Source organism: Chiroxiphia lanceolata, chromosome W (genome assembly GCF_009829145.1).
Source record: "Chiroxiphia lanceolata isolate bChiLan1 chromosome W, bChiLan1.pri, whole genome shotgun sequence".
Taxonomy (NCBI): domain Eukaryota; kingdom Metazoa; phylum Chordata; class Aves; order Passeriformes; family Pipridae; genus Chiroxiphia; species Chiroxiphia lanceolata.
Genome location: NC_045670.1, coordinates 6,092,022 through 6,111,442, shown reverse-complemented (window position 1 = coordinate 6,111,442; position 19,421 = coordinate 6,092,022).

The window sequence follows — 19,421 nt, the reverse complement described above, 5'->3', positions numbered from 1 at the left end:
TATTAAAGGATCTGTGAGAAACATTGATTGTCGTACCACCACCGTTAGGAGTCCAGGAAATTTAGTGTGGGTAATGGGGCATGGCCAGTGGACCACCCACATGCCAATAGATGGTCCTGTTGTGCCTGTCACACTAGGGATACCTACTCTCTGTCCATTCTGGAAACAGGATAAGTTAACATCAGTAGAAATACAACCACGGGGAAAAAGAGAAATTAGTAAGGACATTGATGACTTGAGGTTGGGAGATTGGCATGAACCATCAGCAGGAGTTAAATTTGGATGGGTATTAGAATCTTTGTTTGCACCAATCTCAACATACCAAAACAGAGAGATGTTGTTTAAATTAATGGGGCAAACTGAAAGGCTAGCAGCGGTCACTAAGAAAGGATTTAAAGATCTAAATTTACAATTACAAGCCACCACTAGGATGACAGTACAGAATCGAATGGCTTTAGATTTAATCCTATTAAAGGAACACGGAGTCTGTGGATACCTGCATGCAAAGGACGACCATTGTTGCGTGCACATCCCAAATGTCACTCAAGAAGTAGAGAAAGATATTAGTCAATTAGAACAAATTGACGAAAATGTTCATGAATTACAAAAGGAAGCAGAACACAATTGGATAGGAGAATTATTCAGCTCCCTAGGTCTTCATGTTTCAGGATGGATATCTTCTGTTATCCAGTATGGAATATTGATTGTAATAATTATTGTTATAGCCATGATTGTTTATAAGTGTCTTTTAGGAATGATTGTAAAAGAAGGTCAACATACGAGACGCATCATGAAAGCCATAACAAGAAAAGAAGTAATCTCACCGCAAGATGGATCACCTCCTGTTCATCAAGAAACTGCAGCCTGAAGATTGCTACATTTGAGCATCCTTGCAGGAAAAGCCTGAAGAATGCTCAAAAGGGGGGACATGTTGCAGAATGATTCAAATTTAGTAGTAGAATGGCTAAGGCTTAGTAGGAGAGTAGGCCTAGAGAGCAGCACTCCAAAGTAGTAGGTTAGCAGCCTTGTTCGTGAGAATGGAATGTACTGAAGAGGTAGGAACAATAATCAAAAGATTTAGCCAAGCATGTATATAACGATTTGTTACCTTAGATACAGTAAGGGTCTGCTGAACGGTTTCTATGGGGTTTCTATGGAGTAGGACAACTTAAACAGATTTATGATTAAAAGTAGATGATTACCAATTGTTATCAGTATGAAATATGAGTTTGTGTTTGTAACTAAGTGTAACTGCTTACAAGTAAGAACTGCACGTAGACATGTTTGTGTAAAGGTATAAAAACTGAACTGAAAATGAGGGTCTTCGGAATCCTGACTTGGGACGCTAGTCCTCAGGTTCCCGGGCCCCGAATAAAGCACCCATAAACCGGCACTCTGTTGGTTTGTGTTTTCGTTACGGGCAACACCCTGGTTAGTCAACACTAGAGGATGTGCCAATTTGGTTGACCCTGCTGTGGTGGGTTGACCTTAGGTGGACACCAGGTGCTCATCAAAACTACTCTATTATTCCCCTCCTCAACTGGACAGAGGAGAGAAAATATAGCAAAATGTTCATTGGTTGAGGCAAAGACAGGGAGAGATCACTCACTGATTACCATCATGGGCAAAACAGACTTGACTTGGGGAAATTAATTGAATTTATTACCAATGAAATTGCAGGATCACAAAATGGTTGAGAAGGTTGGAAGGGACCACTGGTGGGGTCATCTAGTCCAACCTCCCTGCTCAAGCAGGGTAATCCTAGAGCACATTGCACAGAATTGCATCCAGACAGTTCTGGAATATCTCCAGTGAGGGAGACTCCACAACCTCTCTGGGCAATCTGTTCCAGTGTGCAGTCACCCACACAGGAATGAAGTTCCTCCTTGCTTTCAGTTGGAACTTTCTGTGTTCTGGTTTCTGCCCATTGCCTCTCATCCTATTACTTGGCACCACTGAGCCTGACTCCATCCTCTTGACACCCTCCCTTCAGATACTTCTAGACATTGATAAGATCCTGTCTTGGTTTAATGACAATGTGTTTCAGGAAGTGGGATCTCTGATGAGGTAAAACTCTCCTCTTGTTTATTTCCCTTCCCCTAAACATTTACAAATTTTTGAAGTTATAAGGCATCTGAATGAAGGAGGAAAAAAAAAATTTTACTGAAAAATGGAGAACAAAACAGAACAAAACAAAACCAAACAATAGCAGAAAAAATGTCACCTAGACCACCCTCTCCCCCCCTTGGTTAAAACAAGAAGAACATGGAAAAGTATTTATTTCAAAGAAAAGGAGTCCTAATGCTGATGAGATGGCAGTGTGGGTCCCAACAGAGATCACGTGACCACAGTGGAACCGGGCCAGGACCCAACAGAGATCACGTGACCACAGTGGAACCGCCAGGACCAGGCGACCAGGTGCCATGTGCAGTTCACAAAGGGAACTGCATCAGCAGCCAGCAGAGGCACCTGCACCCCTCAAGAAGGGGTGGTTGTTGCACAGGAACCACAGTGACAGGAACTCCTGAAAAGCACCTGGTGCAAGACCTGCAGCGAGCAAGCTCCGAAGGTGGTCTTGCTGCAGCAAAAAACAATGGGAAAGCAAGGACAGATGGGAACCACAGTGAGAGAAGTTCATTGGTGGTCCTGTCTTGGTACTCTCACCCAGAACAAGCGAGGGTTTCCAGAAACACTGCAGGATATTTATTCTCTCCACGGAGTCCTCGTGGTATTTCACTTCAGGGACACCCTCCACTTCCCTGCCTCCCTCCCACTCCCGACCCTGTCCCATGCTGTGCAGAGGATGCCTGGGGCATGGCAGGACCATTGATCGGGGCTGGAGCCCTGGTCTAGCGGCTACCCAGTGGGGCAGGTGACAGGGGGTGTGGGGGAGTATAGAGGACGCAAGTCCTTATATAATAAGGAAAAACACACTTCTTGTGAGGAGGTGAAACAAAAACCCTTTATTTTAAAATCCACGCTGTTTTATCCTTTAACACCATGTGACTTCTTTAGCCAATAAGGTTACCTATGTCGACGCATACTCCCCTGGACTCCTCTGCCCCAGCATGTACCCTGTACCCTGGACACGCCTCCCACAGGGGGGAGGTAGGGGGGTGGGCAGGGGGGGTGTTCCCCATGCTTTGGGCTATGTGATGGTATGAAAATTTCAACAAACAATCTTTTTCATTTAACTAAAACTATAATAGATCCCATCTCAGTCTTCTCGAGGCTGAACTGGTCCAACTCCCTCTGCCTGTCCTTGTAAGAGACATGGTCCAGTTCCCTAGTCATCTTTGTCACCCTCTACTGGACTTGCTCCAGGAGCTCCACGTCTCTCTTGTACTGAGGAGCTCAGATCTGGACACAGTACTCCAGATGCAACCTCACTAGGGCTGAGTAGAGGGGCAGGATCATCTCCCTCGCTCTGCTGGCAATGCTCTTCCTAATGCACCCCAGGATACCATCGACCTTCTTGTCCACAAGGGCACACTGCTGGTTCATGGACAACTTGTTGTCCACCAGGGCCTCCAGGTCCTTCTCCACAGAGTGGCTTTTCAGTAGGTCAACCCCCAACCTGTACTGGTGCCTGGGATTATTCCTCCCCAGGTGCAGGACCCTGCACTTGACTTTATTGAATTTCAGAAGGTTCTGCTCTGCCCATCCTTCCAACCTGTCAAGGTCCTTCTGAAGGGCTGCACAGCACTCTGGGGTATTGGTCACTCCTCCCATCTTTGTGTCATCAGCGAACTTGCTGAAGAGGTATCTACTCCCTCATCCAAGTCATTGATGAACAAGTTAAATAAGACTTCACCCATGTCATGGTTTGAGATAGCCCAAAATCTAATTCCTTAGCTCTGTTCCCCCTCCCACATCTCAACCCAATGTGAGATGGGTTTTTCCAGACAAAACACAACCAGACTCAGAATGGGGGAAAGGGAATATATATTACAATGACTATACAAATAAATACTACAATACATTATATACAGCCTTAGCTATCTCTACTATGACATATAGTATTTACAATGGATCAGATCTCTTCTCCCCTCCAAATAAAAGTCCAGGAGGAAAAGAAGGACAGATCCCTTCCAGTCTCTCAGGGCAACAACTTCTTCAGAGTAGCAGTCACTAAGCAACAGCATCTTCTAAGGCAGCAGGTTCTCTCTCTCTTCTGTCTCTTGCAGCAGTTGATAGCTGGATCTCTGCCAGTACACACGAGGGGGAATCCAAGCCCCTCGCAGTCCCGTCGTCAACCAACCGAGGGGTCTTTCGTGGTCTTCGTAACCCCAGACAAAGGCCGTTTCACCACGTCATATCACGAAGCACAGGGGGTCTTCATGACGGTCTGGTATCTTCAGGAGATTCAAGCTCCTTGCAGGGTCTCTGTGCCCTGTCTCAGGTTGCGAACTTCTTTGTAGCTTGCAGCAAGGGAGGGTCTCAAGACCAACCTCCCACACTCCGTCCTGGTTGAGCTCTCAGGACGACTGAGTTTCTTAGTTCCTTTACCCATTTAGGACTTCTAATCAGTAAGAGTCCACCCCCTCCATTTTTGGAGGGATCTCCAAGGAAGTTTAGGGGAGTTTTTACAGTTCTTACCCCCAAGTTTTCTCTCTGTAGAAACTTAGTTCTGTTCTCTGCTGCCGGTCTTCTACCTCGGCTTGAGCAGCTCTGAGTCTTCCTTGGCTGCATGCTGTTTCTGCTGCTTCCCTGATTCAGGTCTTATCAGTTGGTTTTTAGCCATAACCTCTGGACGCTGCTGCCGCTTCTGCTCTGTCTCTGCTCACTCACGATGGAAAACATCCTCCAGCTTACAACTACAGACACATAGTCCAGTTTAACACTGTTCCAAGTCTCTGTAGCCCCCAACTGGGGCTGAAGGGGGGGAGGACCCAGAGGCCCCGAGGGGCTCAGAACCCCTTCCTCTCGTGGCTCACAACATGGTTACTTCTTCTAACCCCAAAAACTACAACTCTTCTCTTCCATTTGGTTGTGGTATGTTTACATACCACTGATTAGAAGTCCTAAATGGGTAAAGGAACTAAGAAACTCAGTCATCCTGAGAGTTCAGCCAGGACGGTGTGGGAGGTTGGTCTTGATGACCCTCCCTTGCTGCAAGCTACAAAGAAGTTCGCAACCTGTGATGCCAATTTTTGCCCCAAAGAAGGCTCGGAAGAACTGCTCAGAGACAGGATTTTTAGTCAATAAGCAGGAGGTATTTAATTTCACGGCCGGGGAGCAGCCAGGTCGCCCTGGACATACTACTCTGCTCGAGAAACTTACAGTTGAGCTTTTTATACACTTTTTACCAAGCAATTGCATCACATATTATGAATATTCATTATCTTGCAACATCTACTTTTAATATTCATAACAGGCGGAGTTGAGGCGGAGTTTGAGGCGTGGTCTCTAATTTGGGGAGAACTTTGGTGGGAGTTCCTGTTGTCCTTCATCATGAACTCGTGTCTTCTTCATCATCATCTTCATAAACTTTTGAACCTTCCCTAATTTGGGTAGTTTCCTTGTGCATTTGGCAGGGGTTTTCAGTATCTGGCAAGAGTACCTGATTACTTGACTTGTCTCTTTCCTTATCTCCTTTTGTTTTTCTTCCATATGTCCTTTTTTGTGTGTGCTAGCATTTTAGTTCTTTCTGTTCATACTTGTGTTCTCTTATGTCAGAGTGTCCTGTATTCTAGTGAATTTATTGCCTCCGCTATTTCTTAATACTAAGTTCTCTATGCCTTGCTTAAAGCCTTTGTGTTTAACTCTCTCTAATCCTTACATTGCTCGACTAAATTCGCTTTCCAGGTTTTACCTGGCTTCATTTCCCCCCTTTTCTTAAACTTACGAATTCTTTCGTCAAGTTCTAATCTTAGAGGGCGTTGATATGCTTGTACCATCGCCCAGATTATTTGGGTTCTCCTGACTATACACTTTAACTTATACCACAGACATATAATCATGTGGGTTAACAGGAGCATGGTCATGGTTATACGATTGATCTAGCTTGAATATAACTTCACACTGTGCTCTACTCTCTTCAATACTATCCCACTGACATGAGACTGGTCCCTTCTGTTGAATCCAAACAATGGGTTCTTCATCTTCTACTTGGTTATAAGTAATTAAATTCTGTCTAGAGGCCTTTTGCCAAGATTAAATTGTCAATATTAGTTTATCTGTTTTTCTCATTAGAGCCTCGACCTCTCGGCACCCTACTTGAATTTGGTCTCCCTTTTGCGCTATGAAATGGGTCTTGCTATCCCATTCATCTAACGTGTAAGGTTGTTTGTTATGTAAAACATAAATCTCAAAGTCTGGGTTGTCCTCAGAGCGTGGTAGTGTGCATGCACTAGACCACGGTCCTTTTGGAGTAGGGTTTTGGGATAAAACAATACTTATCAAAAGTCCAACGGTCAAAGTTGAAAGGGTTTGGAAGGGAGTCGGATTCATGATGTTGGGTCCTCTTGTTTATCTTCCAGAGCTCTCTTGACTCGAGAATAGTGAATTCATGTAGGTCACTCCTTGATCTTAACTGCGATGAAGGTGGTCAGCAGCACTTGGAAAGGTCTCTCTCACTTCTCTTGTAGGGGTTTTCTTAAAAGATTCTTAACATACACCCAATCACTGGGGTTAAATGGATGCAGTTTACAGTTAGGTTGTTTGGGCTGGTGTTCTATTACTACCATGGCGTTTTTATCAAAATGTTTCCCTACAGCAATTACATATATATCTATAGCATTGCTATTTACAATTTGCATAGCATAAGGTCTACCATACAGAATTTCAAATGAGTTCAACTTCTCTTTTGATCGAGGTTTGACTCTCAATCTAATCAGAGCAATAGGCAAAACTTGATACCATTGTAAGTTAGTTTCTTGACATATTTTAGCAATTTGTTGTTTAATAAGATGATTCATCTTTTCTACTTGCCCACTGGCTTGTGGCCTGTAGGGCGTGTGTAATTGCCACTTAATCTGCAATGCCTTGCTTATTGCTCTCACAACCTTCGCATAGAAATGTGAACCTCTGTCTGAGGATACACTTCTTGGTATTCCGAACCACGGTATAATTTCATTTAGTAAGACTTTAGTTACCTCTCTTTCTTTGTTTGTCCTGCAGGGGAATGCTTCAGGCCACCCAGAAAATGTATCAGTAAGAACCAATAGGTACCGATACCACCCTTTTCTTGGGAGTTCGGAGAAATCAATTTGCCATACTTCACCTGGAAATTTACCTCGGTTTATTGCCCCTTGGTGTATCTTGATCTCTGTGTTTGGGTTATTCTTCAGGCATCGTTTGCACTGGGATGTAACCCGTTTTATGGTAGTGAATAATTTTGGTCCAGCTATTCTAGTTTGCAAATACTGATAAAGTGGATCTAAACTCCAATGTGCTTTCTCATGTTCTGTTTTTACAAATTGCCACATTAATTTCCCTGGTATTATTAGTTGTCCTTTTTCCAATTGACCCTATCCATTATCTAATAATTTGCCTTTGTTCTTTTGAATCTAATTATGATCTGATTCCTGGTAATCTGGTTGAAAGTTTGCATCTAACTTCCCTGGTACTAAAGCTGTTATAGTCACTTCTTCAGTCTTTGCAGCAGCTAATTTAGCTTCTGCATCAGCTTTCCTATTTCCTATCTCTGGAACAGTGTTACCTTTCAGGTGTCCTTTACAATGCATTATGGTCACTTGTGCTGGGAGTTGGACTGCTTCTGACAATTGTAGAATTTCCTCTGCATGTTTGACTGTTTTCCCCTGGGCAGTTAGTAGTCTTCTTTCTTTTCATGAAGGAGAAGGTATATTCTGAATCTGTCCAAATATTAATCCGTATGCCTTCTGCCAATTCCAGAGTTTGGGTAAGAACTATCAGTTCTGCCTTCTGGCTTGAAGTCCCTGCTGGTAAAGGATTTGATTCAATTACCTCTTCCGTTGTGGTCACTGCATAGCCTCCCATCCTTACTCCTTGTTTCACGAAGCTGCTGCCGTCGGAGAACCAGTTGTCTGTATCTTCAAGCGGCTTTTCTTTGAGGTCTGGGCGGTTGGAGTAGACAGCTTCGATGGTCTCTAGACAGTCGTGTTTGATTGGTTCTGCTGACATTCTTTCTAGAAATGAGGTTGGATTCACAATGTTAGTGACTTGAATGGTTATATCATCTGACTCATCTAGTATTGCTTGGTACTTTAGGAATCTAGAAGGTGACAACTAATGGCCACTTTTCTGCTTGAGTACTGCAGATACAGTATGGGACACTAACACAGTCATTTTCTGGTCCAATGTGAGCTTTCTGGCTTCTTCTATGTTTATGATTACTGTGGCCACTGCTTTCAGACAGCTGGGACATCTTTTGCTTACTTCATCCAACTGTTTGGAGAAATAAACCACGGCTCTTTTGTGTGGTCTCAACTGTTGTGCCAAGACTCTTAAAGCCACTCCTTGCCATTCATGAGAGAACAAATAAGATGGTTTTGTCACATCAGGCAGGCCCAAGGCTGGGGTTTTTATGAGTTCTTTTCAGTCTCTTAAAAACTCCCTCTGCTTCGGGAGTCTAGACTAGGACACTCTTAGATTCTTTCAGTAAATCATACAGTGGTTTAGCGAGTATCCCATATTGATAGATCCATAAACGGCACCAACCCGTCATTCCCAGAAAGGCTCGTAGATCTCTCACCGTTTCTGGTTTGGGCATTTGGCAGATGGCTTCTTTCCTTGTTGTTCCTAGGGATCGTTGTCCTCCAGAAATCTCGTATCCCAGGTATACTACTTTTTCTTGCACCAGTTGCGCTTTCTGTTGAGAGACTCGATATCTGCTTAAACTCTGGAAATTCAACAGAGAAATAGTCCATTTAACACATTCTTCTTCTGTCCCAGTTGCTATTAGCAGATTATCCACATATCGTAGAAGAGTACCATCTCTCTGTGGCCTTTGACCTTGAGGTAAAACCGTCCAGGTTAATTGAGTAACTCTTATTGTAAAAATTTCTCTATTATCAGTTCGATTCCTTTTCTTATGTTTTAGCTTCAGTGGGTATTGTTTTCTGATTCCTGGTTTTATACAACTGATAGTCAGGCTCCAAGCTATTATCAGTTGTCCCTCGCTTACTTAGAATTCAAGTTTATTTTTGTTGAATTATTCGACAAATAAATCCTTACTTAGTTTCTACTATTTGTTTCTCAATTTTATGCTTAAGAGGTTTTAGAAAATAGGTTTTTTCTGGTTGACCTGTCGCTCCCACAACTTGTACAAATTTGTCACTTTTGGCATTAGTTCCTGATTCAAAACTAAAATATAACTCTTGTGTTGATTAAAAACTCTAATTCTTTTTTTTTTTCACTCTCCCCTAGCTCCATTTTAACTAGTGGGTCTGGTAGGTAACGACTCACCGGTCCTCCTCAGTCACTGCTCTGATAAGGGACAGTAGCACTCTTAAACTTCCTATATAATTTTCAGTGACCTATTTGCAAGCAATAGGAACACTGTTTTGACTTTATTCTGGTTTGTTGGGAAAGGAAACCTCCTCTTCCCCTTGCAGGGTAACCATAACTTCTGCTTCTAGTATTTATCTCCGGGAACCTTGAGTTTTGGGCTGCCACTGCTACCACTACAACTTTAGTAACTTTCTCATCCTTTTTCTTTTTCTCTTCTCTCTCTATTGTTGTAGTTTTCTAAGCTTCATTCATTACTGTCTCTAAATTTTCATCTGCAGGATGTTGGAGTTTTTGCAACTTCTTTCTAATATCTGGGTTACTCTGTCCCATCAATAACGCTAGTAATTGTTGTTTACCTGCTTTTGACGCAGAATCTAAGGGTGTATATTTTCTCATGGCAGCTCTAAGTCTGTCTAAGAATTCTGAAGGCGTCTCATCTCGCCTTCGTCTAACATTATAAAGAGCTGCCCAAAAATAAAGCAATTATTTTTGCTTTCTCTCTCTCTTTGTCCTTGGTTTTCCGTTCAGCAGTCCTCGTACAATGTGAATAGCCAATCCCTTCCTCCTGATCGTTCTCTAAACTTTCGGTATCTATTCTATCTTTATGCTTTCTGTCCTCTTTTCTTTCATCTCTTTCTGGTTTCTGAGGGTTACTTTCTTCCCTATCTCTTTCTGACTTTTGCAGGGTACTTTCTATTCTTTGCTGGCCTCCCATTATTATTATAGGGGCTTAATTATGCACTTGTCTGGGATTTCTCAATCTATCCCACCGCGTCATACACAGAATATCTATCTATAATGTACTAGTTACTGCTGACAACTGTTAATCTTTCAAGGACAGATTCTCTTTGGACCTTTCAATTATTTGAGCATCAGTAATATACCAGTTGATCCAGGAGTTGTGTTCCTGAACTGGTTTCCAGTTGCAAATATTTTAAATCACTAGGGGTTGTACTCTAGTTCGTCTCTTCTCTAAATTGATTGTCTGATAAATTCTTTTACACTATCACAGCAAGCTCACACTTTTCCTAATTCATTTCACTGTCTTAAAATATCTTTTACTTTGTCTCAGCACTTCATACATACAACATCCAGCTGCTTTATCTGTTTCTAGTTCTACAATCGCTTCATCTCAGACACTCATGCATACACACATTTGCACACTTTTAAGTTCTTTAGAGTTTTCTATTGCATTACCACTTAAGAGCAGAATCAAACAAACTACAATTTTAACACAGACCAGAACAGTTTGTAAAAAGCAGCATATAAAAATGAAACATTACAAAGAAATTCGCAGTACATTACCTCTAGCTACCGCATTCCAGGAATTTTTCAGTAGGACTAGAGGCTTCTCTGGGTCCTAGAGCCCCTTGTCAAGAAAATCAGAAGGAAACACTCTCAAATCTTGAGACAGCTTAGAAGGGGATGTTAAGGACCATTAGTAAACTAAGGGCTCGATTGAGCGCTATCTCTTGTGTTCCTCTCCGACCCAAAATATATTTTCCACAATTGTTACACAAAACTCTAACATACAGTGAACAATAACAGAAAGGACAAACTTTAATCCTAGGATTTAAGCGCGCTGGCAAAAGCTTATTCACTTTTACAGAACTGAGATTGCAATCATTTCCCATGTAGGGATGTAAGACGTCTTACGAAATGTGTTATTTTACAAAAACATTTTACAAAGCAATATATAATTCCAGAAGATGAACAAACCACTACGAACAGTGATTAAAATGTCACTAATGACAGAACTCTTTCTGTACCCTTAAGTCTCAAATAGCATGTTACAGTTTCTTTTACTCGCTAACATAAACCAGCGTAGTTCGTAAGAGAGACTCTCAATATATCATTCCTGACTGCTGCATTCCAGGAACTCTCCAACAACACAAAGAGTTCCCCAGGTCCTAAAGCCCCTAGAAGCACTCCCAAATCTTTGAACAGTCCCGGAAAGTTAAAAACCATCAATCCTTCAAATCTCTAAATCAAACACACTTTTAAATGCATCAGTAGACAATATTTTACACAACACAGACAGTGAACGAGGGAAATCAGAGTGAGAATACATTCAAGCAAGACACCAAAACATAACCGGCATCACAAAGTAAAGACAATTTTACACTGCAGTGTCGGGACTCTAACCCGATCAGAAAAACTCCTTCTGGGGTTTTCCTGGCAGGACTCTAACCTGCTGGCAGGACTCTAACCTGCTTCTTTCGGTACCTGGGACTCTAACCCAATACCTGGGACTCTAACCCTTTACCTGGGACTCTAACCCAGTACTTGGGACTCTAACCCTTTACCTGGGACTCTAACCCAGTACTTGGGACTCTAACCCTTTACCTGGGACTCTAACCCAGTACTTGGGACTCTAACCCTTTACCTGGGACTCTAACCCAGTACCTGGGACTCTAACCCAGTTGGGATTAATGCCGAGGCGTCCCCCGGCTTCCCTACGGGCAGTAAGTCTTACCCTCGCTAATAAAGCGCTTTGACTTAAAGTATAAAAGAACAAATACCTCTTAATTTGGAGCAGGAAGTTCTTGTCCTCCGGCGCACGTAGATCCAAGGGGTCTGGGAGACTCTGCTGACAAAAATCCAGTCGGGGGCCCTCAGAGCGTCCCGTCCCCCTGGGTCTCGGCTCGGGAAGACCCTCACTGTCCCACCTGAGACAGGGCACAGAGGTCCTGCAAGGAGCTTGAATCTCCTGAAGATACCAGACCGTCACGAAGACCCCCTGTGCTTCATGATATGACGTGGTGAAACGACCTTGTCTGGGGTGACGAAGTCCACGGAAGACCCCTCGTTGGAGAGACGAGTGGTCGAGGGGGATACCCCCTAGTGTGTGCTGGCAGAGATCCAGCTATCAGCTGCTGCAAGAAAAGAAGAGAGAGAACCTGCTACCTTAGAGATATTGTTGCTTCTGAGAGTTGAAAGGATCTCTTCCTTCTTCCCTCCTGGACTTTTATTTGGAGGGGAGAAGAGATCTGATCCATTGTAAATACTTATGTCATAGTAGAGATAGCTAAGGTTGTATATAATGTATTGTAGTATTTATTTGTATAGTCATTGTAATATATTCCCTTTCCCCCATTCTGAGTCTAGTTGTGTTTTGTCTGGAAAAACCTATCTCACATTGGGTTGAGATGTGGGAGGGGGATGGAACTAGGGAATTGGATTGCTGGGCTATCTCAAACCATGACATAAATGGTAGCAGAGGATGGTTGCGAACCATCGAGATAAATTGAGATAAGAGCCATGATGCTTGTAGTAACAGAAAGAGTTTTCCAGACAAAACACAAACTGTACCATTGTAGTGAAAGTAAGGTTATAGTAATGTAAGTTAAGTATTAAGAGTAGAGTTAAGTTTGTAATAATGCTTTATTGATGTTTAGTAGAGATATTTTGGTTATATTTTAGTTTATTGAAGATTGAATGTTGATTAGAGTTTTTTTCAGTTGTTCTGATATGTTGACATTTTCGCAGGAGCGAGGGGTGGAGTGTTGTAGTGGTTTGGACTTTGTTTTCCCCCAGAGGATAAGAAAAGTGGTAGACCCCAAGGGGTGGAAACCCCTGGAAGTTTTGAAATTCTGTCCAATGAGCGCTCCTGCAAAAATGTAAACATACCACAACCAAACGGAAGAGAAGAGTGGTAGTTTTAGGTTAGAAGAAAGTAGCCATGTTGTGAAAGCCACGAGGAGAGGGCAGGAGCCCTCTGTGGGGGGTCTCTGCCCCCCCCCCAGCCCCTGCTGGGGGCTACAGAGACTTGGAACAGTGTTAAGCTGGACTATGTGTCTGTAGCTGTGAACTAGAGGATGTTTTCCATCGTGAGTGAGCAGAGACAGAGCAGAAGCAGCGGCAGCGTCCAGAGGTTATGGCTAAAAGCCAACTGATAAGACCTGAATCAGGGAAGCAGCAGAAACAGCATGCAGCCAAGGAAGACTCAGAGCTGCTCAAGCCGAGGTAGAGAACTGGCAGCAGAGAACAGAACTAAGTTTCTACAGAGAGAAAACTTGGGGGAAAGGACTGCAAAACTCCCCTAAACCTCGTTGGAGATCCCTCCAAAAATGGAGGGAGTGTACTCTTACTGATTAGAAGTCCTAAATGGGTAAAGGAGCTAAGAAGCTCAGTCGTCCTGAGAACTCAACCAGGACGGAGTGTGGGAGGTTGGCCTTGAGGGCCCTCCCTTGCTGCAAGCTACAAAGAAACTCGCAGTCTGAGACAGGGCACAGAGGTCCTGCAAGGAGTTTGAATCTCCTGGAGATACCAGACCGTCACGAAGACCCCCTGTGCTTCGTGATATGAAGTGGTGAAACGACCTTGTCTGGGGTGACGAAACCCATGGAAGACCCCTCAGTTGGTTGACGACGGGGCCAAGAGAGAGCTTGGATACCTCCCTCGTGTGTACTGGCAGAGATCCAGCAACAGCTGCATGCATGAGAGAACCTGCTGCCTTAGAAGAAGCTGCTGCCCTGAGAGACTGGAAGGGATCTGTCCTTCTTTTCCTCCTGGACTTTTATTTGGAGGGGAGAAGAGATCTGATCCATTGTAAATACTATATGTCATAGTAGAGATAGTTAAGGCTGTATATAATGTATTGTAGTATTTATTTGTATAGTCATTGTAATATATATTCCCTTTCCCCCATTCTGAGTCTGGTTGTGTTTTGTCTGGAAAAACCCATCTCACATTAGGTTGAGATGTGGGAGGGGGAAGAGAGGTAGAGAATTGGATTTTGGGCTATCTCAAACCATGACAACGTGCAGCTGCAGTGTGAACTGCAGGTTGTGCTCTGGGTGGGGGGGAAATGGCTGGAGCCCCCTGCAACAAGCTGTGAACTGGCACCAGCCCTTTGCATAACAAAGGACACAGGGACCTGTGGTGCCAGCTAGATGACTGACCACTCAGAGAAACAGCAGGAGTTGATGACTCAGCAAGAAGACCCAAGACTATCTTGGCATGTGGTGGTGCATCCCCCCCGCCCCTCATCTTCAGGTCTGATCTCAAAAGCTCCTGATAAGCCTTGACTGAATCAACTGAGAGGTGAAGCATCCCTTGACTGTACCAGTCCAGCTATGAGGGTCTCTCTGATGTACTAGGAGCTCCTGTATGGTAGAGGTGGGAACAATTGGAAACATCAGCTGCCCAATCAAGGTGGGAAATGAAGGATAAGCAACTATCTTTTGTAACCTTGGTAAACCATTTACCTGAATCCTAGCCCAAGTGGAACAGTGCCATTGTAACTGCAGTTGGGGAAAAAAGTCCAGTAGTTACTGACTTGAGTTACGGTCAGGATGGAAACTTACTGATGACCAAAAACAATCATCTTGCAATCCTATAAACAATGGTCCTCAGTGAGGTCCTTTGAACTCTCCCAGACTGCAGCAGGTTGCACCAGCACCTCCCTCTGAGTGGGATGCCTCTCAGAACTCACAAACCCTCAAGCTCGTGATACTTGAAGAACTGTTGTTGATAACGAGGTCTAGGTTGATACCCCCTCCTCCCCCATCTCCACACTCCTTGAAGTGCCATTGGGAAATGCAAAGGGATTTATTGTGAGTATTTCACTGAACCCAAGGGAATTTTTGATAAGTACCTTTACACACAGAGAAATAGGTGTACACGTTGCTTTACCCATGTGCATGTGGATTGATTATCTCAAATGTATAGTTAACTCATTGTTATAATTGTAGTGAACCCTATTGAATCACTTTGTAAATATTGAAGTACTCAATGATTAAGTGTTGCTAAACCCTTTTGCAGTCATATCTTTGCATCTATGTCCTTTGCACCCTTACCCCCTTTTGCATTCCCAGATTCTGTGTAAATCATTCCAACTTGTTTCTATTTTTGTTTTCCTTTGTATGATTTAACCTGTGTAATTGTATTTTCACAAATTCAAATTATACCCTGTTTTTACCAATACCTTTGATGGTGTTTCTTTAAACGGTCAAACCACTCATTCTGACAGGGTGCATAGACTGTGAAGGTACAAAAGCCCAGAGATTTCTTTGTTGAGGTCCCTCCCTGGAGAGACCCAGCTCAAGCTGTTATTGTGTTGCTGCACCATGATTAAATTACTTAAAGGAACGAGACATGAGACTCTGCTATGGGAAACCTGGGGTCCAGCCAGTAAGGAAACCTTGTCTGACTGTGTGAGAGTGGGATGTGTAGGGAGTCAAGCGGGGCACCTGTCAGCTCACTGGAGCCTCCTGCTGTGAAGGGGCTTCAGGTCCAGCAGTTAAAGTCTCTGATGGTGGGAGTGTGACTGCCAGAGTGGTTCCTGAATGGTCAGACAGAAAAGTTTCTCTTATAGTTTGAAGACCCAGATGGGACCCCAGGTCACTACCTTCGGAACCTCTCTTCTCAAACATCCAACTGCCAGCACCAGGTGAGTTCACCTGGGATCTTTGCAGCAGGGAGGAACCAAAAGGTGAGTGTTAAAATTCCCTGAGCAGAATAAATTATAAGGGTGTATTTGAGTCTCTCTGTTAGTGCAGACCTATTAAAAGGGCCTTCAATTCTTTTAATACCTTGAGAGATCGCACAGGAGAAGATGCTACAGGAGGTCAAATAACACACTTTTACTGTCAAACTTTAGAAAATAAGGGAACTTGTCAAAAGTTTAAAGGGCAACATATCAAGAAAGGAGATTAAGAGAAGAAGTAAAGAAAGAGAGAAAAAAAGAGAGAATTATAGCTACCACCCCAGATCCAGGGTAGATCTAGCTACCAGGAGTCCAGGAAATGGCAGGACAGCAACCACGTGATGGCTGTATGGTGTTGGTTTTATCTGCTCTGGCCCCCTGTGACCACCTCCCCCCCCCAGGTGGGACTTGTGGCCCACTGGTCACTCTGGGGCTTGGTTAGGGACTCCAGGGGATGTGGTATGGGACAGCGCTCCTGGTGTGCCAGTGACTGACAGTTGCTCCAGGGCTGCCCAAGGAGGCTCAAAGGGGTTGGGGTATGGAACAGGGCACCACTTCACCTTTGTGAAATTCAACCTGTCCCTTCCCCCCCCAGATACATTTGAGTTGGTCTGAGCTAATAATTAATGTAATAACTGGGCATGGATGCGAAGTCCGCTGAGGTAAACCAAAATGATGTTAATACATGCGGTCGTGCAGAGTCCTGGCAGTCTGCCTGCATTAGCACTGCTCTATGAGGTTGTGGAGACTGAGGTCCAAAGTTGGAGTCCCAGCACTCTGCCTGCACCAGCACAGCCCTATCCTGTACATACTCCTTCAAAACTATCTAGTTTTCCTCCTATAGGGGTCTGTCCTATGATCCCTACTGTTTTACCAAATCCTACTGCATTGCAACCAGTGAGAGCAGTGGGAAGGGCACCACCTTTATTCCAAGTGTTTACCAGGCACCCTCGGAATCTGAGTGATTTAGCATTATGGGGGAATGAGATGTCAAGGTTGAGGGAAGATGCTGAGAAATGTGAGCAACTTTCCTCTAATATATGCACTGGACATAATCCAGGTTGGGGGAATGCTCAAGTGCTTTTGAAAGAACTATTATGTCCAGATGAGAGGGAAAAAAAAAATAATAAGGATGCAGAACTGGTTCAATGGGTAGGAGGAAATAGAAACCTCAGGCCAGTGAATGACTCGAATTGGGATTATAATACAGCAGGGGGCAAGGTTGTTTGTCAGACAGAACTTCAAAACCTGGTTGAAGCGATAAGATTGTGTGGGGAATGAGGGGTCAACGGGACTAAAGTACAAGAATGTAGACAGAGGATGGATGAAAATCCCAGTGATTTTTGGGGCCACCAAATATGGGGGAATGACATGATGTAATGGTTTTGAGTTTAGGTCTTCCTTCCCGGTTGCCAGGAAGGAAGGAAGGAAGTATTCCATCCTATTCCTTTACATAACCAAACATATAAATAGATGGAAAGAGAAACCTCTTCCTCTCTCTTCCCTTCCAGCGAGGTTTGGAGACAGCAGACTCCCGCAGGTCGGTCTCGCTCCTGTGGGGGAGCTGAGGCCTGACCGGGTCTATGTGGTCTGTTTTTTCTGCTGATCTGGGGTCTGGTAGCGTGCCAGCGGTCATTCAGTGCAGTTTCTGTTGTTCCAAGGAAAGTAGTAAGATATTTTTTTACTAATTCTTTAGTTTGCTAGATCCTGAGTTTTTTGATTGTGCATATCTGTTTTGGTTTTGTCCCTTTTTTCCCCCTTCCCTTTCCCTTTTGGGATTGTATATAGTATTTCAACTGGATATAACTGTACTATACGTAAATACATATATTTAGTTTGCTAGGTCCTGAGTTTTTTGATTGTGCATATTTATTTTGATTTTGTCCTTTTTTTTCCTTCCCCTTTCCCTTTCCATTTCCCTTTTGGAATTGTATATAGTATTCCAACTGCATATAACTGTAATATACGTAAATACATTTATTTTAATATAGTTCAACTAGTCTGGATTTTTCCATAGTTTTTTTTTCTCTCTTTTGCTCTTTGCCAGAGGTTTTTGTGCTGGGTCTTGGGGACTTGACAGGGAGTCAAATCAAAACTTAGACAGTTTTATCTGGTGCATTGTCCGGGAAATGAACACTTATCTCAATTGTTTGAGAACAGTGTCTGGGAAAGCTGCCAAGAGCAATTTTGTTTTGTAAACATCGACCATTGTTTTGGGACACTAACTACCAAGAGGGCTTTTGTTTATATAAACATACTTATTGTTTGGGAGCAAAGAGAAAGAATATATAAACATGTCCTTTTTATTCATTTTTTTGGTCATCCTAGACATTTTTATATATGTTTCTGGATACCCTGTGAGAAGTCACCCAGAAGGCATCTACCAATTTCTGCCTTTCCTTAATTTTGACATCAAGGGTCTAGCAACAGAGGTCCCTAGGATTAGAATTGGCCCCAATCCTTACCTAAATTGTTTAGCAACAGTGCTATTATTGATAAAAGGCCGTGGAATTATTATTTAACATTGGAAAGGTAGTGTCGTACTGTTTTCCTTGTTGTAGGAAAGGTCAAACCTCAAATGGATTAGTTGGAACTTTGGGAAGGGCCTTGAAAAGACCAGTTTCTGGATGGCAAGGAATGTAGGTAAATTTTGGCAAATTGGTAGGACGCGTGACACCTCCCATTAGTTGGGACTTCATGCCAGAACAAGTGTTTGATCCTGACGAGATGGCACATCGGTTAACGGAAGGATTTTTTTCATATGAGGATCCAAATATGCAGTTTTTTACTTTGTACTGGGGCCTGGTGAGTGCGTATCAAGCTGCTGTTGACTACTCTCAAAAGACTAAGGCGGAGGCAGAAACTCAAACTATGCCACCTGAGACCAGTGCCACCTCTGCTACATCCACTGAAAGTGGGACTCAAACTACACCACCTGAGATACCTCTTGTCCCTGTACTGACAAGGAAGTCATGGATACTGAAGCCCGACAGCATAAGTCTATGACCAATGGAAGATTAAAACAAGTCAGATGATAATGGGGCGAGGTCAAATACTGATACCAGTGCCAGTACTCCACCAAAACTCTCGAGAATGGAAAGTGAAGTTTTGCAATCAATGACCCCGGCAGAACTCTGAGACTTACGAAGAGATTACGCTCATCAACCCGGTGAACAAATTCTACCCTGGTTGCTCCGATGCCGAGACACTGGGGCTAGAGTTCACATGTCAGTAGGTCATGAAGCACAACAACTAGGATCCATCACCAGAGATCGCGAACTTGACCGATTACTTGCAGACAGGAAACCCATAAGCAGTCTTTGGGCGCAGCTTGTCACAAGTGTGAAAGAAAAGTATCCATTCAGAGAATATTTAACCTACCCCACTAGGAAGTGGACTAGGGTAGAAGGACCCATCCATACTTAAGAGAATTGGCATTGTTGGAACTTATGTATGATGATTCTCAATACAATTGCGTTGTTGATGAACCAGAGGGTGTCACTTGCACAATACCTATATGGAGGAAGATAATCCAGGGTGTTCCTGCACCATATGT